Source organism: Cygnus olor, chromosome 5, assembly GCF_009769625.2.
Source record: "Cygnus olor isolate bCygOlo1 chromosome 5, bCygOlo1.pri.v2, whole genome shotgun sequence".
NCBI classification, from domain to species: Eukaryota; Metazoa; Chordata; class Aves; order Anseriformes; family Anatidae; genus Cygnus; species Cygnus olor.
Window position 1 is genome coordinate 17,690,641 of NC_049173.1, and position 24,711 is coordinate 17,715,351.

General features: G+C 42.8%; 1 long non-coding RNA gene across 1 annotated transcript; it reads right to left on the reverse strand.

The window, feature by feature from the left end:
* Positions 1-12,891: 12,891 nt before the first annotated feature.
* Positions 12,892-23,986, reverse strand: LOC121070406. The gene is made up of 3 exons (XR_005820054.1): positions 23,772-23,986; positions 16,329-16,374; positions 12,892-15,537 (listed from the first exon to the last, which is right to left on the reverse strand). It is a non-coding gene; the product is annotated as an uncharacterized LOC121070406 (long non-coding RNA).
* Between the last annotated feature and the right edge of the window lie 725 nt (positions 23,987-24,711).

A 24,711-nucleotide genomic window follows, 5' to 3' on the forward strand; every position in this document is an offset into this window, starting at 1 on the left:
TTTCTTTCTTTCTTTCTTTTTTTTCTTTCTCTTTTCTTTCTCTTTCTTTCTTTCTTCTTTCTCTTTCTCTTTCTTTCTTTCTTTCTTCTTTCTCTTTCTCTTTCTTTCTTTCTTTCTTTCTTTCTTTCTTTCTTTTTTTGGGGTGGGGATGACACCAGCTAAATATTAGCTTTTTAACACCTATTTTTGATTTTTTTGACAGCAAAAGAATTATTGTATCTTCTGTGAAACGTTTTACAGATCCTTGTTTGGTTACAAGGGACATCCACAAAAAAACACAATTGCAGTAAGATTTCGTAAAAAGGCATTTTTCTCAGTTTTGCACAAAAGAAGCTTCTACATGCTTCTGGCTTCCTGCCATAGGTAACCATTAATCTGAGTTTTTCCACTGCTTACAGTACAAGTTCTTGCTCACAGAAATCAGATCCTTGATTATGTTTTCCTTTTGGCCACTGCTTTGTGCAATTGCTTCAGTTCCTTAAATCATCTTACTCAAAAAAGGGGCCTTGATGCTAAATGTCAAACAAATAATGAGACAGAGGACAGTATTTTAAAAATTCTCAGGTGCTTGTGAATACGAAGTAGCATCAAGGAGAATTTTTAAAGAGAAAATGCTTAGAGAGAAGCCTTGCTCCTGGCATGTAGAAAGCTCAAATGCTTTGGTGGGACACAGAGGTCAGGTGGAAGGTCTCCATGTTCTGCTAGAGCAGGCAAAATTATTAAAGAAAGCTTTCTGGTGTAGTTTTGACAGTTATGAATAGGAAATGCACTTCTGTGAATATTCTGTATCACTTAATTAAAACGAGCTATTTTTGTGAACGCTTTTGACCATGAACCTTTTCCTTGAATATTCATTGACGATGTGAGGAAAGGCATGAGCAGAATTTATGGAAATTCATTTAAAATCTGAATGACTGTGCTTGAGATTTTTTTATTATATTCATTAAATATTTGTTACGTATTTTTTATTTTTAATGTTGGTTTGATTATCTAAAGATAGAAACAGATGCATAGACACTCACATCACATAATTGTTCAGTTATGACTATAACTAATTATTCACACTATGTAAGAGATCCCTCTAGATATTTTCTTAAGTGAGTTTGCATCAGTCACAATTTGAATACCATTGGCAATCCATTTGAATGGTAACAGTTTCTGCCCTAGGTCTGGTCCCAGTGTACATTTCTAAAGGCACAGAAGGACCAGGGGTGAGTCACTAAGAGACAAAGAACAATCCCTGCTACATACTCTGAGACTCATGCTTTATGATGCCCAGCAAAGATGGCAGGAATTAAAGGAAAGCACTACAAGGAGAAAAAAAAAAAAACAGTAGCATATGTTGCTCTGGAGACTGTGGGCTGATTTGGGTTGTGGAAACTACTCTAATGCATGCCTCTTCTGGTCCTTGATACAGCCTGAAATCCTCAGGCACAGTGATGCCTTAAACTTTCTCCAGATCCCTAGGCAATGAAATGATTACCCCAAAGCTTCTTTGCCTCTGGAGATGAAGCATGGTCCCAGCCCAAGAGTCTTCTCTTAGAGCACTGGAATAATGCTTAGAAGAACTAAGCAGAAATCCCAGGGCATTTGAACAGATCCTGGAGGACTCAGACATCGAGTTAGGACAAAGACAAAGCTTTCTGATCTTCTCACTCTATTAAACTGCACTCTTTCAAAGCCTGAAATAGCAGAGCAATGCCTGAGGATACAATGGTGAGGCCTCTACTGGGATTACAATGCATCAGTTATTTCATTATTTCTAAAAATATTTAAAAGAAGACCAATCTCAACACAGCTTGGTATAAAAAAGAAAAAAGAATGAAAAGGGAAAGGCTTACATTTGTGCTTTTATCTTATATTACTATATTAAATGTGTTGGTATACGTACATATTGTCTATTTTTCTCTCAATTCATTATTCAGAGATTATTAATCTCTTTAGGTGTCAATATAGTACTTGGGACTTCACAGGATTATTTAGGCCCACGTGCATCAGGTCTGGGTTTGTAGGAAGCATAGCCCAAAGATGCTTCTGTGAGCAGGGCCATAGGGTGCTAGCATTGCATTTGACAGTAGACAAAGGGAGGACATTTTAGACATTGCTCATTTACCTAATTTCCAGAAAATATTTTTAATGCAGAACATGAATTAAATACAAAACTAAAGGAACATAGTAATATCTGTTCCTCTCTGTGCCTGCTGAGGTGGCTAAAGCCATTAGTGACAGTAAAGGTGTCCAGGGGAGGTGCCATGGGAGAGCAAAATGTGATGTAGACCATTCTAGTCCCAATAACTTGCCAGCACCTAGGTCAGGAATGGGACTGAAGTCTGTGCCTGTGATGTTAGCACTGCTTCAGTTCCCTTTTAGATTTTGGGCCACACCTGGTCCCATTCCCATATGATGAGTAGGAGTCCTTTCCTGCAAAAAGCAGTCATGGAGGCAGACTTTGTGCTTTGGTTTCTCTTCATGGAAAGAAAAGAATATGGCATAGGAGGAATCACAGAATCATAGAATATCCTGAGTTGGAAGGGACACACAAGGACTATCGAGTCCAACTCCTGGCTCCACACAGGACCACCCAAAAATCAGACTGTATGTCTGACAGTGTTGTTCAAATGCTTCTTGAACTCCATCAGGCTCAGTGCCATGACCACTTCCCTGGGGAGCCTTTCCCAGTGACTGACCACCGTCTGGGTGAAGAAGCTAGCACCCTAGCACCCAGCCTGACCCTCCCCTGTCCCAGCTCCATGCCATTCCCTTGGGTCCTTTCACTGTCCCCAGAGAGCAGAGCTCTGCGCCTGCCCCTCCACTCCCCTCATGAGTAAGCTGCAGGCTGCCATGAGGCCTCCCCTCAGCCTGCTCTGCTCTGGGCTGAGCAGCCTGAAGAATGAGATGTTGAACTCTGTGCATTGCCTCATGTTTCCTGGAGGGCAGGTACATGGCATTAACTGTCATTCAGGAGGTGGACTCTTCATCCTGAAAGGCAGAGAAGACAAATTACATTCTGACATGAATGACAAAAATATCCATAATTGTATTAGACAGAATTAAAAATATATAAAAGGGTAATTAATTCCCACGTTTTAAATACTAAGTAAGAGTAGAAGAATCCTCTCTTATTGGCAGATTATTCTATAGCAAATCAGTGCATTATCCTGTGACTTCCTCTGAGGAAACTGATCTTTGGATGGGGATATTCTCAGAAGCAGGGTACTGGCTAGTATCAGCTCTGCTGAAGGGTGCAAATCCTTATTCCTAAAACGGAAGGGGGTGTCACTATTTATCTATGATTTCTGTCTATATTGTACTGTCCAAAAGTCAAACCACAGACTTTATCAGGCTGATGAGCATGTGTTCAGACAGGCATGCTGGTTACTACTTAAAGCCTTTCAATACCCAGGGATGAGCTGAACATATTTACCAAGGTTAAACAGGTCTGACTGCAATCATTCTGTCTGTCTCTAACATGTTATAGCATTGCAAAAGACCACAGAATGTGAATTCTTATGTATTCTAGCACTCCAGCTATATATATATATTCTGAGGCTCAGTAAAGCTTCTTACAGATGGAATCAGACAGGGAGAAATACACAGAAATGTAGAGCAGCTTCAGTTCCTGCCTTGCACATCTGCAGCTCTAGGTGGTGAAGAGACCTGAACTCTGAGCCCATTGTCCAGCTCTCCTGCACCTGCTGCCTGTCAGAGGAGCTTTTGGCACTGCGCCAGCACCTCAGAGCTTTCTCGAAATCGAGGCATGCAAGATATGAAGTCACTTTGGAAAATCTTGGCACTGGAGGAACCAGAAACATACCAACATACAAATGTGGAAAAGGAATAGACCTGGCTGTGCTGTACAGAAAGCTTCTGCTTTGAACTAGAAGGTCCTTTTCTATCAAGATCCTCTCCAAAACAAGTATAGTTAGGATGACTTGTTACATCCCTAATATGGTTATACAAAACATTTTTAATCAGCTCCCTGATAAAATCAGTGTTTGTCTGATTAAGGATACCAAATAACCTCATCTAAGATCCATGCTTTATCATTACAAAAATATCTATCATCTGAATTGTGTATTGTCCACCGCATCAAATAAGTACTTTACTATTTTTTAAATTCTTATTCTCACAAAAACCTTTTAAGGGAAAGCTGTATTTTACTAACGTGTAGAAGTTAAGTATGATATCCAAGGTTGCCCAATCCTGTAGCTGGCTGGGAGCATTTTGATGATCTAAGTTAGTGCTCTAATCAGTAAACAGCTTTTCCAGTAAAACATATAGCCTCCTAAGTTGTGCAGAAAAATAGGTGTTAAAATGTAGTAATCTACAAATAGCTCCAGTTGTTGTTCTCCTTCACCAGTAATCAAAGCAGGTAAAACAAAGGTAAGTTCCCTACAGCCAGCTTTCAATGAAATCTGTTTTAGGAAAAAGAAGAGCTGTCAAAGGAAAATGAGGCCTATGCAACTTCTAGGAGCTTCTGGAAGCTGTGGTTGTATGCTTGCATTGTGTGTTGCTATAGTAATGCCCCTTTCCCATTCAAAATATGCCCTGTGCTAAGATCCCCAGCACAATAATGGGCTTTGTGAAGGCTAACCCTTTGTCTTTCCATTGTACAAATAATTGGGTAGCCCAATGCCAGACGTGCTGTACCTAGCATCCTACTAAGAACATACTGAAGACAGAGAAGTTATTTCCTTCACAAACATGGTATTTGAAAACTACGGATTTTTAGGAAGAGAGGGCAATAACCAAAGATCAGCAGCCACTTAGTGGCTCACTTACTCAGCCAGTCCTTTGGGACAGTTTCCATTTCCAGACAATGCAAACTGCATCCTGTGACAGGTGATGATGGACACTCCAGATCACTATAGCTACCTGGCACTGCCAGCATGTTCTTAATCATCGTTGCTTGTTTGCATAATGCGTTGCCGTAGCACTGCCAGTGAGCACTGCAATAAATGGCAGAAAGAAGACTTCACTGAGCTGCTCTGTGCCAACAGGGAAGGTGTCTCCCCAGACCAGCATGGAATCATCTGTAGCCAGACCCTCTGGCCACAGAACCTCCACTATGATTTTGGTCCTGTTGCACATACTTACTGTAATCCATTTTTTGCTATTGGGCCCTTGTGATATTTAGACCCTCCCTGGGGATTGTTGTTGTCTCTAATGCCTTCTGACCGGTGGGGATCCCTGCTGAGGGCTATTGTGGGGGCACTGTGTGCTTTTCTTCATGGCGTGCACTTCCGAATGTGTCGTGAACTAGGGCTGGGCTTGGTGATAGTGTATGTGCTGTCCTTGCATAGCAGAGTTGAGGCATAAGAGGATCTTACCAACTTCTATGCTGTTCTGGTGAGGATGGACCACGATTCCCAAAGTAAGCTGTCCCTGGTGGGCAAATATACCGGATAAAGTACAGAGATTTGCACAACAGAAAATGATACTTCAGAGAAGTACTGGATAATTAGTAACTTGGAGCTTGTAGACCTCATATAATTTCCTGCTAAAAACCCCTAACCTTTTGGGTTCATTCTGTCTATGGATAGGTTTAGCCTGAATCTCTTGTGAACAGCTTGTGCCAAGAGGGAGCCTGGCATGGAGTGCTAAGAGAAGTGTCTATATCACTTAGTGGCACTGTGTGTATGCTGTCCATGCACTTTGAAGTTGCCATGTTAGCTGCAGGATGTATCCTGTCTCTTCTATTGCTTCTAAAAGGCTCTGGCCGATGCTTGAGTTTGTTCCTGTGGAGGTAGGGATTACATTACCAACATTATTCTTAGGTTGTCCCCAGTGCGATACCCACTGTTCCCACTAATCCCATCATTGGCAAAAGCTGTAGATAAAAACTAATTCTCTCATGGAGGTGCCAGGAAGAGATGTCCATGGAGGCCATGGACAAACTTGTCAGTCCTTGGTGCTGAATTTCAGATGTTCCAGTCCATGAGGGTTCACAGATGGGGCCTAGCCCCAGCAGGCTGAGGCATACCACCAAGAGTGAAAGAACTGGTTGCTATGGTCAGTCAAAGAAGAACTTGCATTTACATGTTTCTCTTCACCACAAGAATTTCCTTGTCACCTGGACTGCAGCACAACATTGGTGTCACTGTCCTTCTCTGCTGAAGAGACTGTCACTTCTCCGCTGAAGAGCCCGAGCTTTTTGTTAGTGGAAAGCATGCCATGCTGTGCCTTGGGACAGGCTGCAATACTGGTGGTGGGTAAAACTGCCACAGTCAGATTGTTACCATTTTAAATGTGACCTGTCCACTAAAACCAGCTGTTAGAAAACCACATGTAATATTCGTGAGTGGTCAAGACCACAGCTGTGCATTTCATAGGCTGTAATGCTTTACTGCTGCCCAAATATTCCGTACAACTTTAGGTATTTGACAATAATCGTACACTCAGACTCTGCTAATTACCTACACCTCATTCTTTCAAAGGGCTGTTTGCTGTGAATGCCATGCAACAAAGCACATCTTCAAGGAGGTGAATAAAAAGTAAAAGATCTAGTATTATATTGTTTTCCTTAAAGTCAATGGAATTGTGCATGTACTGAATGCAAGAACCTGTGTCTCTGCTCTATCTTGTTTCTGTTATTAGTTTTGCCTCTCTTTATTGTAGCTTTTTTGCTACAAACTGTTTGCCTTGTACTTCTGCCTGTTGTTGAGAAGAAAGTACTGATAATGCAGCCTAATATTTCAGGATCTTTCTAGGTTTATAAATCCCAGTTTATGACAAGGGCACTTTACTAAATAATATAAAAAAGAAAAAATGCTGTCAAATGCCCCTAATAATTGGGTATGTCCCTTTCAACATATTTCTTTCTCCTTGTCAGCTGGAAAGGATAAAATATGGCAGTTTTTTTTTTTTATTTGACACACAATAGGCTCTGAGTGACTTGTTATGTAAATTACATTTCGTTTAAGTTCAGCTTTAGAATAAAGGAAGACTAAGTATTTAAATGAAGAAGGAAACATAAAGGCTTTTGGGAAATACTATTCAATGAACAAGACCCCCTAGCAAAGAGAGTATAGTATGGTGCAGGGGGAGTATTAAAAATCTGACCAGAAAGCCTATCTGGGTCATGTGTTTTTAATTGAAAAATAAAAATTTGGAATGTAACAGAGAAAAACATCTCCTCTCAAAAAAAATAAATCCTCACATCACCCAGTCCAACTACAATAAATTAAGCTAACAGCTTTAGAAATATCCCTGAGTCTGTCATGAGGCTGTTACTAATAGGTTGTTGAGACAGGCTTTTTCTGAAAAATCTTTCGTGAATCTGCTGCACAAGCCCTTTTCAAAATAAGAAAGTCTACTTCCCCGAGGACATAGGCATTAGACAGCACTGCAAAACTGCACATTGAGCTCAGCATTATCCACAGCCCACTGACCCCCCCCACCCCCCTGCTTGCTTCTTTGTGCCTGCTTAATGCTCTCCCCAGGATGCCTGTGCTGATGATGGGGGATGAGGGGAGGCAGGAGGGGCACGATGCAGGTTTTGCCCCAAATTTGCTATTGTTTCTGCCAGTGGTTCATCTGATGTTTACTGCAAAGGTAGCACTGTGTATGTGAGGCTGTACTGTGTAGGATAGACAAGGCTCCTGGTACAAGCAATTGGCAGAGTTTTAGCTTCATTAATCATAACCCATTCATGTCAGTAGTAAAACTCTTCCTGACCTCAGTGGAGCCAAGATTTCAATCCAGACAGCCTAAGCCTGATCAAAGCAAGTCTACATGAGACAATGCTTAAATCATCAGCAGAAACTAGCTGACCATGAATCCTTCTTGACCAGATGAAAGAAGTAGTGACAAATTTTGAGTCAATGCCTGTAAAGGCAAGGGTTCAGTCTTGTGCTCTTGTCATACTGGGAATTCATGAATTTCCACTCAATCCTGCAAAATGAATCATTGTGTGGCATTAGGCAGATCATCCAACTGCCATCTAATACAAGTTTTCTACCCATAAAGTGGGAACAGTTAAATCTGAGCATGTCATTTATTGCTCTGAGAATCAACAACATGGCTTGAGCCTTGTCTGGTGTAGATGACAGGCTATGCAAGATCTCTTCAAGCTGAGCCTTTGGTCAGTACCCTGCTGTTGAGGTTCAAGTTCTGCAGAAGATACAGCTAAATAATACCTGTGGATTTCAATTTGTAGAGAAGGCAGCTGTGCACATACGCAATATCGGAACAGAATTCAGGCCACATTATGTTAATATCCTTACCTAATCTGGTCTTCACTTAGCAGTTAATAAGAAATCTTTCTGGAAAGGTACATGTTCACTGCTATTGGCATTCAGATTCTTTTCTTTCAGGTTCATGTTGCCAGCATAGCCTAAATGTTTGAGACTGTGCATGCAGGAAGGAACTGCAGTTGAGAAAAATATTAAAAATACCTTGGCAAGCCCTGACTCATTATTCCTTTTTTTTTTTTTTTTTTTTTCACAGAATTGTCAAAAGTGAAAGAAGACTATGAGGTTACATTGTGGATTTTAACCTCAATTTCTGTCTTTATTAACACACCAGTTACAGATTTTTGCATTTCAGTGGTCCATGGTCCACTGAAGTGAAAGCTCTAATGGTGTTCAGCTGAAGCTCAACATTACATATTTTCTACCCTTTAAAATGAAAACACACCACTTTAAAGCAGGCAACATTCTCATCTTCCCATATGTATCTGTTTATGAATAACATCCTCCCCTTTGATAGCTTAAGAATGAGTGTGAAATCCCCAGTCATTTTCCTTGTGTTTTTTTTGTTTGTTTGTTTGTTTTTATTTTTATTTTTTTTTGTCTGAATGAGGTATTTAATCTGGCATTAAATATACAGACTCAGTTGCTCTCAGTTACCTGCTAGTATAAATTCTTCATATCTCACTGGATCCCAGGGATTGTTTTTCCTGCATCACAACGGTGTGATTTCACTGATGTCAGTGCTGCAGCAGCAGGGCCATCAGGAGCTCTGCTGGCTCAGGTACCACATGTGAACAAGGGTTTCTCTCTGATCTAAGTCGAACACAGACCACAATTAACACCACTGACAGCAGCTAGATTATACATGCACAACACCACCTCAGTCAGTCACTCCAATCTACACTGTGCACATAACAAAACAGCTCCATCAGTTGTGTTTCAGTATTGTACTATTAAAATACATTCTATAGTATATAAAGCAAACATGAAAACAGAGCAGGAAGTGCAGGGAAAGATTTACAACAGCTGAATATTATCATTGATAATCCTGGTCCTAGAAAATGATGGAAAGATCTCTTTCCTTTACAGAGCTTTAAGCCCTCCATCTTACTCCTCCTTTGTCAACAGCACTAAAAAAGTGAGTGAATACCCAGAAGTAGGTCATGATTGCTAATATCCAAGGATACCAGGTTTCTGTGGTTACCTTAGCGCTCCCTCCCTTCCTCCCTCTCTATCCCTCCCTCCAAGCAAAGTGCAGCCCCCATACTGCAGCTCCACACCAATGCTGCATCACCGACTGCAGAACCACTACTCCTGATTTACACCCGCACCTCAAAGAGTCTGCACCCGTGGTGCCTGTGCAAAGAGAGCCGCGAGCTGTGGAGCACTGGGGCCAGGTGCCACGCTGTGTCTGTCAGGCTGTCTGTCCCCTGCTGCGCTGCATCAGCACCTTGCCTCGGTGACGGACAGGACGTGATGGCAGAGACCAGCACCCCAGGACCTACAGCACCTGGTGGGGTGGCAGGTGGGAATAGGTGGTGTGATGAGTAAGAGGGCACCCCCTCGTCCCAGAACATCACTGAGAGTCAAACTGAGAAATGAGGTACCGTGCTACAGCATCACTGCAGCCCCGATGCCCTCATGCGTGGCTGAAGGGGATGTTTCTCTAGCATGTCTTCCAGCTAGGATGACACAGAATAGGCTCAGGCTGCGGACACGGAAACAGAGAGGCAAAGCTCGAGGCATAAACACAAAGCAAATCACACCGTGGCAGCTGTGTACAAAACGGGCCGGCTGTGCATTTGAAAGCGTGAGAAAGGAGCAGGCTGTGCACAGAAAGGCAGGCTTCTGAGATGTGACAATTTTAGCACTGATTCATCATGGGGTAAATTTGCCACAAGTCGGGCTGGGCCACAGTATTTAAAGGGCTCTCCACTGGCTCGCATTTGGGCAGGCTTTGTACCAGGCTTTTGCTCAAATAGGATATTCTTTCCTTTTTTTTTTTTTTTTTTTTTTGACAGGTCTCATGGGGTGCTAGAAATTGCTAAGACAGACAGCCTGGCAGCTGCAGTTCATTTTCAGAAGTCTTATAAAGCACGGTGACTATTAAACAGTCTGATTCTAAATTTGGGACTTATTTGCCCTTATTTTTTGTTGACACCAAGGTTCATGCCCACCAGTTAAAGTACTCAGGGAGCGCCCACAGCAATGGAAGACGTACTGGTCAAAACAAATGTGTTTGCAACGTTAGGAGCAGAGCTTCTGCTAGTACATACCACTGCAGCCCGGGGGTGGATGTTTTAGGAGCATAACACTAGAAGCAACTGAATTACTGAATTCAGTCATGATTGCAGACTTCGTGTAATACTTGTTTAATCCAGAAGAGTCCAGGCATCATCTACTCTACACCAAGCAGTTCCCATCACCCTACCAGCCACCCTCTGACTGTACTTGCAAAGAACTCTCTCAATTTTAACCATTTTGTGTACCTGCTGAGTGCCACATTTAAGCAACTTTCCACTTTGTCAAATTAACACTTCTCTTCTGTCCAATTCACATGAAACTCATATAGCCTTCATAGCTGCCTGTTGCTGTAAGCCCCCAAATTACCCTTGGAAGTCAGTCTTGGTTGAAACTGAAGCTGTGTTTTAACTTTTAATTACAGTCATTCAACATATGCATTGGCGGACCTCCAGGATTTGGGCCCTGTGTGCTAACTGCTCTGCAAAAGAGAAGCTGGTAAAGAAGGAAGTCATCAGATAAATTGGCTATAGTAAAAACATTGAACTCTTGTGGATATATAGGCTATTCATTGAATTCTAGACAAAAATAATAATAAAAAAGACCACAAGATTATATCACAAATGGTATAATCTGCACACAAACATATACATATATATATTATATAGTATAAATATATATATATAATCTATATAGTATAATCTGTATCACAAACAATATAATCTGCACTGAATCACCAAAAAAAAAAAAAAAGTGTTTAACTGAGCCTTTTGGAAAGGAGTTTAGCCGTGATCTGACACATCCATTGATGGAGAATTTGGCACGAAAATTAAAGTTTGTTCCAGTCATAAATCATTCCTACTGTTAAAATACAAATTATGCCTGATTTTTCATTTAAATTTGTCTGGTCAGCTTCAGTTTGCAACTATTGTCTCTTATTATGCCTTCCTCCAATAAATTAAAGAGTTCTTTAATACCTGGTATTTTCTCACCATGGAGGTACTCACACTGTAATCAAGCCACTTCTCAATCTTCTTTTTGATAATCTTAACAGGTTAAGCACTCTGAGTCTCTTACTATAAAGTATTATCTCAAACTGTAATTCTAATTTTCTCAAAGCATTTTTGGAAGTCTTTTCTGCAACCTCATCAGTTCTTCAATATTCTGCTGAAAATGTGGACATTGGGGCATTGTCCAGTAGCCCACTAGAGGTGTCACCAAAGCCATTTGCAAAAATCACTTTACTGCAAATTGTTATTCCTCTCTCTACTCATCCAAGAATCACATTTAGCCCTCTTTTTTAAACTAACATGTCAGCCAATGAGTCTCCAATCCAATTCCTTATGGAGTTTTATTTGTAAATTGTCTAGGTATACTGATTTAAAATGTTAGCTAAGTCATACACACAGCTTGACATCTCCAGCTTCTGGAAGTCAAGTAGCCACTTCAAGGACGCATTTTTCCATCCATATGCCTATAACATACAAGAATGCAATTGTACGTGCCTGTTCGTCTGTCCCTTCTCAGCTCATATCTTCCACCTTCCCCCAATGCCTCAGAGCATCCCAGATCTGCACTTCCAAACCTCAACTTGCAGTCTTCAGTGATAATGCAGCTTTTCAGTTTGCATGGTTCTGGCATTGCACTGAGTCTCTGCGCCTCAACCAAGACTTCCAGAGAGGAGGCCATGGGCTCCCCTTTCGCAGAGCATGGAAAGATGTGGTAAGTGTGGTGGGAGCCACCTTCCAGACAGACACGGTGAGGAGCTGGACAGAAGGCCACAATGCACAGCAGCCACAGCAAATGACGAAGCAGAGGCAGAAGCCATGCAGGCAGGGAGGAGCTGCTGAGCTGGCCTTTTTGAGCAAACCCTCCTTTTTTCACCAACATCAGCCTCTGTTTTGCAGCTTGTCACTTACTGCTGTACCTTTTCCTCCACTCTACTTTCACCTACAAAGTCCTTTCTCCTACTGCTTTTTATTCCCAGTCGACTCATTCCCACTTAAGCGCACTCTCCCCTGCCAAAGCTCTTCAGGCTCTTCCTGGAAAAACATTTCTCCTGCTGCTTTCCCACCTTGGCTCCTGTGTCACCCCCTTGCCCTGTGACCTCCCCCTCCAGGACACTTGAACATCTCTGGAGCAGGCACCGCTTGGAGCTGTGTTCACCTACCCTTGTGCAACGTGGCTCTGGTGCTTGGTAATTTTTTTTAGCCAATATCCTAATAGAGGTGACTAATTGTGGCAGCGCTGTGATGTCTAGTAGGAGAGACTGATGAAATAATTGTGTAGCGGGGATGAAACTGCCGGGCTGATGGTGAAGCAGAGCAGGCATTAGCTGTGCCAGGCTTACATAACATTGCAGGCTGAGTGAGAAGCACCCAGAAGGAATTCACTCCTTATCTCACCCCTTCCTCCCCCTTTATTATAAAAAAATAAAAAAATAAAAGATTTCCTTTACTGCTGCTGCATGGCTGGGTGCAGGTCCCTGGGCTCTCGGTGGGGCAGGAGGGACAGCCCAGCTGCTGCTCCGCACCGGCACAGGACTTGCTCCAGCTCTGATCCCACACGGTTTGCTGGGCACGGAGTCAGGTGTCACTGCTAAAAAATGGTTCTCTGCCTTCTGATTCATGATGGCTTTTTTTCATGTCTTGCAGTGGATGAGAAATATAATTTGAGTTTCAATATATGGCTGGGGGTGCCTTTCTTCTCTCGTTAATTAGTTATAACCCTCGCCTGGTACTGACGCTTATGTCGTTTTAGATGGCTGATATCTGCTAACCACCTCTCTGAAAGATTACAAAAGAGCCATGAAAATGAGAACGGGGGGATGGATAGATGGATGGACGGATGAGGGATGCCTCTATTACAAGGAGCAAGCACAGAAAGCTTGGATTAGGGTGAACAGCTGGTGCGTATTCAATAATCAACTGCTCTGAAAGAAAAGCCTATTTTTTCTCATCCCATGGCATTAGAGAACAGGATACCAGAGCTGCCAACCTTACAATTGAAATCTGCCCACACAGAATAGCAAATTCCCCTTGGCTTGCATTTAAATGCTCCTGGCTCATTATAACTCCATACAGCCTTTAATACATACATGTGGTCGGCATATTATCCTGCAAACAGAGCGCTGCACTGCTTCTCTCAGCATGTCTCTGCCTTCATTTCAACACCAAAGGGAGGGATGGGGCGGGGGGAGAGAAAGGAGGACAGGCAGCTTATCGAGTTTACAGCTGCTGCCGAGAATATTGGTTTGATCCTCGCTGCTGGTTAGGATTCGTTTCCACAACAGGCATCGGGCTGGGGCACTGAGCATCGTTTGAACGGGCTCAGGAGGTCGTTCTTCGGGACGGCCCCTTGGGAATAACAGAGCCTGCAAAGGAGCTGGTGGGCAGGGAGCCATGCACCGTTGGGTGTCAGCATCCAGAGGGGAGAAGCAGAGTTGGTACTCTAAGGCTCTGTCTGGAAAGCAGAGAGGGTTGTTTGCTGTTTGTCCCCAGGTACTTTGGTGATGCTAAACATGGCAGGGTGAGCAAGGCTTCCTCCAACCCTATCTACGGTGGCAACAGCAGCAGCAGCAGCTATAATTCACTCTTCTTCTGCTTCCTGACCGCATGCCTCCATCTGAGCCCAGGGAACAAGCCCTGGGGGCAGAGGTAAACCCCGGCACTGTGTGTGCATGGTGTCTGAGCCCCTTCTCCGGCTGCAGACCTGCCCAGGTGCCTGGGGACGGGCCGTGGTCCAGAGAGCAGAAGTCCACCTGCATGTGACGGTGACAAATGCGACACCAGACAGCTGTCAAGCAGGAACATTCTTCACTTCACGCTACCAGATGTGAACGAGAGGTGAGAGGCTCTATACATCATGCTTGATCCCACGAGCCAGCCAGTCTCTTGGCTTCTTGGTAAAAGTAGAAGAAATGTTCTAAATGCCCTTGTTATTTTGGATCATCAGGATAACAACAATGACCAGAAATATTGTTACCCAGAAATTTGATCCATAACAGGGTACTGAATATTCAGAGAGAGAGCCCAAAAGCTTGGACCACAGTTTCCCATTTGAACACCCCATTAATAATCATGTCATATTCCTGTTCATTCAGTGGCCTGGTTTTTGAGGGAAAACACTGCTCGTCCCTGCTGCCCGAAATGCAAGGAGAATGGAAGGGGTTGCATTAAAATGTGTCAGCCTGAGTCCCTCCTGTGCTTCTTGCAGAAAGGAAAGGAAGATATTAATGCAGATGATTTTGTTACATAAATACATGTTGTATCAGGGCCATTTTTAGCATTTGTGGGGGTGTGAAGAACTTCTCCAAGCTGCATATCTATTTCATAGGATTCAGCTGAACTGAGGAAAAGGACAGAGAGTTTTAAGGTAAACTATCAAGATACATTTTATTTAAACCCACGCAATTCTGTACAGGGCTCCACATGACAGAAAAAAGATTTCTCTAGCGCCTTTCTGGCCTTAGTAGTGCTTTTTAATGCTTTGTAACAGAAAGACCTCTTAATATAATTGGATGAAATTAAGGACAAATTTGTCATCAAATTTCAAATAATAAGTCTGCCATTTGGCTTCAGAGATTTTCAGTTTCTTTAAATTCCACATGGCTACAACATTCAATTAAAATGGAATTTTAAAATCCAGAAACCTAATTTGCACTTTAATCTCAAAGTAATTTAGACTTCAAATGGATATATTTCTAGTCAGGAAGGAGCCCATTTTTGTATGAAGAATAAAATCTGGGGGCATTTTTAGCAAACCAGGTTCACAAAATACAAAACTTCACCTTATTTATGAGCAGTTTTCTGTCATCCCTTCCACCTCAGCCTGTGCTCCTCCTGTCCCTGGGCTGAGTGTGGCTCACGCTGTCCCTGGTGTGCCCATCAGTGCAGCAGGCAGACAGCTACCTGCAGCCCCTGGTATGGCCGTGCCAGCTGGGGACGTGTTATACCCACCCCAAAATGGGCCCAAGTTCTGCTGTGGGCATAAGCTGAGGGTGGTTGGGACTGGCATGTGCAAAAGTGGATTTTGCAGTCCTTCCACATTGGAAGTGTCCAGCAACTGGAGCAGCAAGGAGATCCTCAGAGGTTTTTTGCCTGTTCTGAAAAAAATATAAATCATTTTATCTCCATGGTTATTTGAGACCATATTCCTTCTGGACAGGGAAGCAGCTTTTGGGGACTGTTTTACTTAGAGGAAGACATTGTCAAAGAGAAGTTTTCATGGGATTAACTAGTGCCACAGTTTTTGTTTCTCAGGCTCCAAAAGGATCAGGTTGTTTTGAAAGGAAAAGTAAAGCAAAGGACACAAAAAGCTAGCTTTATAAATCATCTGAGCTTGGCAATGTGGCTAATTTCTAAATAGAGTCTACGCTCTGTATTTCTTAGATTTCACCATGCAATCCACCTGGTAGATCCCTGCTGGGTCACCGATAGCTACAAGGTGCTCAAAACTAGAGGGATGAGAAGGGGTTACCTAAAAACAAATCTAATTTAGCACTTGGCATATTCACAGCAGCTTTGACCCAGGGTATTTTACAAACATGGTAAAGAATGTTAGTCTCATTTCATAAAATCAGACAAAGATAAAACTCCATTTTGGATACTTCACATTTTGGACACTTCACATTTTAGGAACTCAAGTTTTCTGCAGCAAAGGTCAAGTTTTTCAAACTACTCTAAATTCACCCTGAATCTGCTGCCCCTTTTAAATTACTCCTCTAAGAGATTCATTCAAAGCCACCCTCTGAATTAGTGGTTTAAGTGGAAAAGAAGTCAAGAATTAATTTTGCTAGTTAAAATAGTGCTTTTTGGTGGCATAATGACAAGGAAGACTCAGACCCCCCCATATGCCCCTTCATTCTCCACCCACTCATTCTGTTGATCAGTTTACCTTGGATTTACTTTGGAGGGACTCAACTCCAGCTCCTGTCCTGCTGCTAAGGGGAGAGAGATTTACAATTATTGCTCAGCATTCATCAAAGAAGGAGACAAGATAAATGCAATATATCATAGTGGTAAGGATTCTTGGGTGACCCTGTAGACTCTAGGGCCCAACTTCGGTGGCGGTATTAACAGCAGGAGGTGATTCAGGAATTCGCAGAGATTTCAGAGAGGTCATAATCTGTGGGGAGCAATAAAACTGCTAAAACTATCCTTTACAGAGACTGACTGCCCCAGATCATGTTTTCTCTTTTTGGAGAACAAAATAAATGAAGATCTTTGGGATATGCATCTTGAGACAAAGAGTAACATCCATTTACAGTAATAATGCAGTCAGCGTGAGAGAAAATCAAAGTAAAATAAGGAAGGTGTCGTCATCAGGAACACTTGAACCTGGTACAAAATAAGATACACTTTGGAAAGACACTTCCTTTACCAACTTTACCAACTGTGAGGGCAGCTGAATGGATGGGATAATACACTGAGGCAGGTCTTTTCTACCTTTTGTTTCCATTAGAAACATAGTATGTCTATAAGACATCGGTTTTCTCTAAGTGCTTGCCATCTATCTTTTGCATTTTTCCAGTATCAACACAACAACATCACAAAAGCTCTTTTCAGCTGAGACTAAAGAGGAGTTTGCAAAATCCAGACCTCACCAAGCAAGTCACAGTGGCAAGCAGGTTAAAAATTAACTGGAGCTGCAAACAATAAAGCCATTCTCTCCAAGTGCTGCTCTGCATTACAAAAGAGAAAGTAAGCAAAATACAGAAAGGAGGGAGAATGCAGTTCAGTGCCTTCAGCACGTGGCTGGGAAGCAGGAACAGATCAACACTGGCCTCAGTGAAGGTTTCACTGAATTCAGTATCTGTAGCTACAGTCCCAATCAGATCCAATGATCCCAGACCAGCCAGGAGCCAGCACTGTGGACATGACAGTACCCCCAGCACCAGGCACCTCACCAGTGTCCTTCTGTAGTCATGGCAGTAACGGAGGCATCTCTGATGGGTGAATCAACATGGCTAAAATTCATATTTAACTGTGGAAATACCTATTTCCTTCCCACCTGAGGAGTTTAAGTTAGGGCTTAAGGCTTTGAAGCTCTCTGGTCCCTCTCTAAGTAGGAGAAAGAAATTGGGTACTTCAGGAGGTCCTTTTGGCTTTGTTCCTACAGTCATTTTTCTTAGCAGCAACAACAACATAAGCAGAAATCTCTGCCTCCCCTTTCCCCAGTCCTGTACCCTCGCAGGGGGAGCAATGGGGTGAACTGGATTGGTGCCCCTGTCTGGGTTAAAAGAAGCCCTGCCAAAAATAAACAAACAAAAACCACAGATATTGGATAAAACTAATCAGCTTAGTGGAGGGAACAAGAAATGCCCTGACAGTGGGATCATTTTTCTCCAGAGATATAAATCATCCTCGTGCGTTTACATTAAGAATGCAGAGGTGAACTGAACCCATTCTGGAGAGCCTTGAAAGATTTCTCAGGGGCCAAGAAAGTAAGAGCGGCATGAACAGACACCAAAGGGAAAAAGAAACAGCAGGTAAGTCATAAATTCATGGTAAAACTATAAGAAGTGGAATGACCTCCACTCTTCTTCCCTCACCTCTCATCCTTAGGAGAGGGTAAAAAAAAAAGTTTATTGTGTTATCTTAGCTCTTTTTCAACAGACACAATGGACTGTATTTTGTTGCTGTAAACCTACTGCCACCAATGGTCCTATTTGTTCTAATGCATTGCTTTGCTCACAGCACTGTACAAAAAACACGTGATAAAGACAAAGGCACAGACATAGTATTTACTTAATCATTTTAATACATTGCTTACCTACTGAGCGATGTTTCAGTGTACCCACACAAGAGTTTAGAACTGAAACTTCCCTTAGATAAATGTCCTCCTCTTTATTCTCATATATATATACTAGACTCTTAACCTAGACATTGATATATACATATAAACATACATCATGTTGTTTTGCTAGTGCCATACATGGCTGTATGCACGCATCTTTGCCTGCTCAAACAGGATCTGCAGCCTAGCTGTATTTGATAAATATTGCCTAATTCTGTTTGATAAATGCTCCCTCTAAGATCTTTCCTCTATAACATGAAAAGTCAATGCCCTAATTTTAAGTTACCCTTTGAAAGTGAGCCAATATTCAGATGGATATTGACTCCGGGCCTGCTGGTTGTTCTGCAGCAGTGTTTGGAAGGCTGCTGTTTTAATGAATGTGCTAACATTTGATACACACACTAACAAAATCAATAGCACTATTTTTAAAAAGCGTGTGGCTTTACTAAGTACACTGTCACTACCCCGTTGTGCAGAAGTATACTAGAAACCTCCCTATATGACTAAATTGATGCATCTGTCTCATTTCTCTACTTGCTTGCCAGGATGTATAACACCAGACTTCAAGGACATTCAAAGTCAGCCTCTGCAGCAGAAAAAAAAAATAAAAAATCTGTGCTTACTTAAGTTTGAAGTAGATGTGGTAACCAGTACCTGAAACTCCCATGCAAGTGTCAAATTTTCCTCATTTCTTCCCTGCTGTTGTCACAGAAGAGACCTAGGGGACCTAACACAGGTTTTCACATCAGAAATTCCTGGTTTTGTGGTTTCTGAAAGAACTGGGTGACTATGGGCAAAGAATAAAATGTATATATAGCTACAGTTGAACAAAGTCATCCCTGCTCTTTTGTCTTTAGTAGGCAAACAGACTGAGGTCCTTGAATCTAAACCTTGAATCTGCTGTAGCCCATCTACAGTCACCTTCTTTTCCAAGCAGCTACTGAAAATACCCAATCTATGGGAGTGAACAGGCTAGAAACCTCTGAGAGAGAGTGTGTGAGAAGCAAACCCAGATGAAAGCCAGATGCTGTGTATATTCAAGCATTTCGAGTCACATTGACTTAACTCCAACTCTGAAAATGTGTCTTCTCTTTAAGGAACTGATTGAATGCCATAGTATGTGAGCATATATTTGAACTGGAGACTAAATATAGCACTAAAAAAGTCAGCAGTTAGGGCAAGATAGAAGATCAAACAGGTTAGACTAATAATACGTCCAAAATGTCTTCCTTCTCTGAAAAGTTTCATACTGTAGGATTATAGAACTATGTGAATCAATCAAAATTAGTTATTTCCATCGTCTGAATCTGCAGTGCTACTTAGTTGCCAAAACATGGCATCACCCTCGTCAAAAGGAATAGCAATTGCTTCGTATGCATTTGTATGTGCCTGTACCAGGCACAGGTTGGCTGGAGAAGAAGCAAGGAAGCTACACTAGAGGAAAAAATGAAATTTTAAGTGAAAAAGGTTTCCTTTTTCTTCTATTTTGAGCAAGCATTCACCATGAGAGGGAAAATATGACTTTTTTATATATAAATTTTACCATAGTACGTTTCAACAGTGAGGCTCCAGAAGAAAACATAACATTGGGAAATTCCTATAGCACACAGGTAAAACTGGTAAAAGAACTGTAGAAAAGGTAAAGCAATCTTATCAGAGATTCAGGGGATATTCACTAAATTAAAAGTTTGGTAATTCAAAGCTTTCCAAATTAAAATAAAGACAGCAAAACTCATTGCTACAGCCCATTATCCAAGTGAAGAGCTGAATCAAAGTGTAGATCCAAAGGCAGACTGGGTGTTTTAATGCATTAAAAGTACAGAATAAGCACAAAACCAAAGAGTTTTGGGGGGAATATAAATCATGATCCATGTAACATCTCACCACAGGGCATCAGGAATGTGCTTTTCTTGGTGGCAGATTACCACCATTTACCTTCTGTGTTGCTGCTTCTGGCCTTGTCCTCCTAAATGCCTGGTGGGGGGGCTGGCCAGGAGAAATACTGGGTGACAGTCACCAGTTCATCGCAGCACCTCCTACCTCCTGAAAACACTCCTCTCTCCTCGGAGAAGGGGATAACTCAGATTACACAGGCAGTTTTAACAAGGGGTTTCACGCCCCTCTGGCGAGGAGCACCAGGAGGTTCGGGGCCGAGTTGCTCTCCAGGCTGCCCACACCCCACAGAAACAGTGGGGGCACGCCAGTGAGCCCCTGCCACAGCCGCACCACTGCTGTGTGCATGCAGTCTGCCAGCAGCTGGCACAACTAGCAGGGCAAACCACGAGCTTCTTGAGCTGTCATGAGCTGCTTGGACCATACTTGGGTGAAAGCCTGGGCTGAAATCTTCTGCCTGGCTAGGGAGCTGAAAGACATAATGGTGATGCCATTGCTGCAGCAGTCAGCCCAGACCTGCTGTGATCCTACATATCTAAATGTCATTACCCCCATTTTAAGGAGTCACTTGAGATAAACAGAAATAAAATGAATTATTCCATGTATCTGTATTGAGGGAGGAAATGATGCCAGCATTTTTGAGCCCCAGTGAACTGCTGTTACCCTACCTTCCCTCCTTCAGAGGCATTGCAAAATCAGAGCAAAGTGGTCTTTCTGCATCTATAAGTATCTGATACTGGGAATGCAGAAGAAAAAACTATTCTCCCCTGCACACCCAAGCAATATCATGTAAACAGGGAAGAGTGGAAAGGCAGTCTCCACCGCAGGCCTTTCTAATAAAACTGTGCTTGTGAAACTACAACCCAACAAGTCAGGAGACTACAGAAAACCATCTATAGATCCACAGCTTATTTGGACCCCACTTGATTCAAACTGAAACAGAAGCCCCGTACAAAAAGCCCCCAGGCTGGTGGCTGGAAAGGCACTATGCCATGATGCTGTGTGAACAGCAGAGCAGCGGGATGGTCAGGTTTCAAGGCAGCATTGACCACATCTGGGGAAAAGAACCCAGCAGGTGAGGGGAAGCTTGCGGAGACAGAGTGTCTGTCAGTGTGGTGGCAGGATGCAGCAGCAGCAAGGACTGCAGACAAACACACCTATAGCTGCACCTGGATCAGCTCACTGAGTTGCAAACATTTGCTGAATTCTTCCCCACACTCTTCTGTCTCACATTATTTAATCTGCCTCAGTAAATGCAGCCTTTAACAAAAAAGTCCAGCTATTACAGACTGTTCTGTGGCCTGGGCATCACGTCAGGGTGTCTAGCACACACGTATTAGGTTAGCTTCTGGGTAGGGATTCATCAAATCTAACCTGACTGAGTAGCAGCTAATTTTTTTCTTAAGCTGACATGCCTTTCCACATGTAGGCAATGTAAATGTGTGCATTTCTGCGCAGATCAGTAGACAATATCACCCAGAACAGGGGTCCTGCTGACTTTTCAAGCTCCTTCCACTCCTCAGGCGGTTTGTTCAACCATGATTCATTTTAAGCAGATGATTTCCACCATGCTGGACATTTTCTTCCTCTTTTATTACATGATCTTTCCAACTATTGAGGATGTTTTAGCAACATGCAAATTTTTTTTGTGTGTATGGATACATCCTGCAGGTTGTAATGATACCACTGGATTATTATAATCAAAGAGGTTCCAGAAAGGAAAGAACTTCAGTATTTATAGGCTCAGGTTTTTATGAGAAGTACATCACAGCTGATAAGCATTTCTCTAAGATCTGATACTTTACCATTGCTACAAGAGAACTAATAATACCAGAAGGCATTAATGCATCTTACCCAAAATCATAGATCTGATTAAAGCACTAAGAACATTTTCTTCAGGATCAGTTAAGACACTTTGTAGAGTGAAACACCTGATAACAGCAGTAACAGCCATCCAATGCAACAAGCCAAGCCTCCAGGCCTGATGATGGGAAGAGCTGAGGCATTCTCTGGCCCAAACTAATGCAGATTCAACATGTACGTGTGTGTGTGTGTGTATGTCTGAGTGAGAGGGGGAAAACAGCAAAGTCTGCCCAAACAGCAATGAGCAATGCTGCAGGAGCAACCCCAAGAAGAAGCCAGCAGGAAGCTTTATGGGCACAGAATACAAGCAGATCTAGAGTGTGTGGAAATGGCCTGGGTGTTGTGTATTTCTATAATAATCAGACAAACAAGATTCTCTGTGCATTTGCTGCAAATAAAATGTTTTTGCTTAAGAATAAACCTTGTCCAAAACTTTTTTTTCTTTTTTTGAGGGGGTGTTGGGAGGAAATGTCTTGTAAGGGCTCTGAATACTCACTAGCCATTCAGAGCAGAGGGACCACGGTGCCCAAAGGATCAAAGGATGTCTGGTCACATCCTCCTGCCTTTGCTGCACTTCCAGCTGGCAGCCATTTCACCTGATACTTGATGGTGAGAGGGTACCCAAACTGATGTTAGGTTTTGTGGGACAGCTGGAGCATGCACTGCCTTGGAGTGGGCAGGACAGCAGCGTGCACCCCATGCCGCAGTGCTGATAGTTGAATCTAAAATCTACAGGAAAGGAAGAAAGGCACTGGGCTTCTGCTAGACAAGGCATTTTAATTTGCACAAACACAAGTGACAGATGCTTTGGAAGTTTCCACTTTGTATTCTGCTTTTATCTTAAAGTCTTAATAACTTATTTTTCCAAAAATAGAAAACCCAGAGAATACTGATCAAGAAGGGGAAACATAAGTGTTTCTAATATCCCCTTCACACAGCTGTTTATACTGTTTTTACACGGGCATGTCAGTAGGTACATGTCATGTCTAATGGACAGGTTTCACCAAAAGGAGCTAAAATTCATCACTGTGGCAATTAAGGAAAGCTCCAGCAGGATCATCCCAAAGCTGAAGTAAGCCACAGGACTCCTTAAATCTGTTCCACACAACCTGTGAGCAGTGCATGGATGCTGTTGCCCCTCAGCAGCCTGAACCCATCTAATGGTTGGTTCCTTGGACATAGCTGCTCTTTGGCTCACTTTGGACATGCTCCTCTTTGGCCTGGCCAAAACCCAAAACAAATAAACAACCAGAACAAAACAACAGTGAATAGTTTTGTGCCAGTTCAGCATGCTGAGAAGGCTGGGCACCACAGCTGGTTAGCACTGAAGTGATCTGAGGAAGGAGGCAGGGCCCCATGGCAAGGGTGGGAGGGAGAGCATGACCGTGGCAACTGGCTGAGATAATGGCAGAAGTTGTTGTGGAATCACAGGCTGAACTGTGAAAACCAATACTTTTCTTTCTGTGAAACGAAGGCACTAATGCCAACTAATAGAGCTGTGGCAACTTTTCAGGTGTTTGTCAGCAACCTAAACATCTGCTGCTATACTGCAATAGAAGAAAAAAATGATTCGTTCTGTCTAGCATCTAAATTACTTGTTTTCTTGTTAGCTGACCAACTTCTTGAAAGATATGCTTTCTTTTAACAGAACAGCATGTTGTGAAACCCTAGCAGTTCTTTTGCAATCTGTAAAATACAGTCACTGCAAGTGGGCACCAGTGCAAATGAAGCAGCCAGTGCCAGGAAGCATAATACCCCCTGCCAAATAGCCCCTCTTTGTATTACCTATGCACTCAAGCCTGTTCTCTGCAAGCTGCATGTCTGGTACAGGTTCAAATCAGACACTGACAGTGCTGGTGGTACTGCAGAGGAAACCTGCCACTGTGCTGCACTGCCTCAGAGCAGCCCTGCTGAGCACCAGAGGACTGGACTCCAAAAGCGATGGGTACTCCCAGCTGGCACCAACACCAGGGCATTACGCAGGCATTTGGACATCCCATGGCACCGCAGGACATCCCATGGCACCTCCTTATCTCAGTGGATTTAACCTCACAACACCCTTCTCTATTGCATCATAGGCTACCCTGAACAGAAGCCAGGTGCATTGCCATCAAGCAGCCTGCTAAGGCACGAGTGAGTCAGTGGCACAGCAGCAAGGGGAAAAGCTGTGTCCTCCTGCAGCCCCTGCTCCTCTGCCCTGAGGGGTCAGCCCTGCTGCTGCTGCCTGCACACTTCAATAGCCCCATTCAGATGTACCAGAGCAGGATTTGCCCTTGCCCTGTTCTGTCAAATGGATGTAATGGCAACAGAGAAAATGCACAGAGAGGATTTTCCAGCCTGTCATCAGAGCAGAAAAAAGAAACAGGAAAAAAAAAAAGAGAGAAAGGGAAAGAAGTGTAAAAGAGAAAGTCAAAATGAAAGCAAACAGGGGAGGTTGAATGGAAATACATCTCCTAGGTCTTCAACTCAGGTTCCTCCCTATTGCAGCAACTGTCTCATGTAAATCTCCTTAGGCTCAATCTCACACTTATTTGACTTCTTTTGAACCCCCCTACTCCCATTGGAAAGCTATTTTGGAAACCCACTCCTCTCGTGGCTAGAAGCCTTTTAATTTCCAGCCTAATTTTATTCATAGCCATATGTCCATCTGTTCTTGTGCCAGCCTTGTACCGTAGCTTAAATAGTTCTTCTCCCTCGATGATGTTAACCTCTCAGTTCTGGTTTC